Source organism: Pseudophryne corroboree, chromosome 5 (assembly GCF_028390025.1).
Source record: "Pseudophryne corroboree isolate aPseCor3 chromosome 5, aPseCor3.hap2, whole genome shotgun sequence".
Classification (NCBI taxonomy): domain Eukaryota; kingdom Metazoa; phylum Chordata; class Amphibia; order Anura; family Myobatrachidae; genus Pseudophryne; species Pseudophryne corroboree.
This window is the reverse complement of record NC_086448.1, coordinates 377,577,826-377,578,841: the sequence shown is the minus strand read 5'-3', so window position 1 is coordinate 377,578,841 and position 1,016 is coordinate 377,577,826.

The window sequence follows — 1,016 nt, the reverse complement described above, 5'->3', positions numbered from 1 at the left end:
GGATATCTCCCAGCGTAACTTATCCTCTGGCGGGAAAGGGTACGCCATCAGTAACTTTTTAGAAATTACCAGTTTCTTATCGGGGGAACCCACGCTTTTTCACACACTTCATTCACTCATCTGATGGGGGAACAAAACACTGCCTGCTTTTTCTCCCCAAACATAAAACCCATTTTTAGAGGTACTTGGGTTAATGTCAGAAATGTGTAACACATTTTTTATTGCCGGGATCAAGTCACGGATGTTCCTAGTGGATTGTGTATATGTCTCAACCTTGTCGACACTGGAGTCAGACTCCGTGTCGACATCTGTGTCTGCCATCTGAGGGAGCGGGCGTTTTTGAGCCCCTGATGGCCTTTGAGACGCCTGGGCAGTCGCGGGCTGAGAAGCCGTCTGTCCCACAGCTGTTACGTCATCCAGCCTTTTATGTAAGGAGTTGACACTGTCGGTTAATACCTTCCACCTATCCATCCACTCTGGTGTTGGCCCCACAGGGGCGACATCACATTTATCGGCATCTGCTCCGTCACCACATAAGCCTCCTCATCAAACATGTCGACACAGCCGTACCGACACACCGCACACACACAGGGAATGCTCTGACTGAGGACAGGACCCCACAAAGCCCTTTGGGGAGACAGAGAGAGAGTATGCCAGCACACACCAGAGCGCTATATAATGTGGGGATTAACACTATAACTGAGTGAATTTTCCCCAATAGCTGCTTGTATATACAATATTGCGCCTAAATTTAGTGCCCCCCCCCCTCTCTTTTTAACCCTTTGAGCCTGAAAACTACAGGGGAGAGCCTGGGGAGCTGTCTTCCAGCTGCACTGTGAAGAGAAAATGGCGCCAGTGTGTTGAGGGAGATAGCTCCGCCCCTTTTTCGCGGACTTTTCTCCCGCTTTTTTATGGATTCTGGCAGGGGTATTTATCACATATATAGCCTCTGGGACTATATATTGTGATTATTTTGCCAGCCAAGGTCTTATTATTGCTGCTCAGGGCGCCCCCCC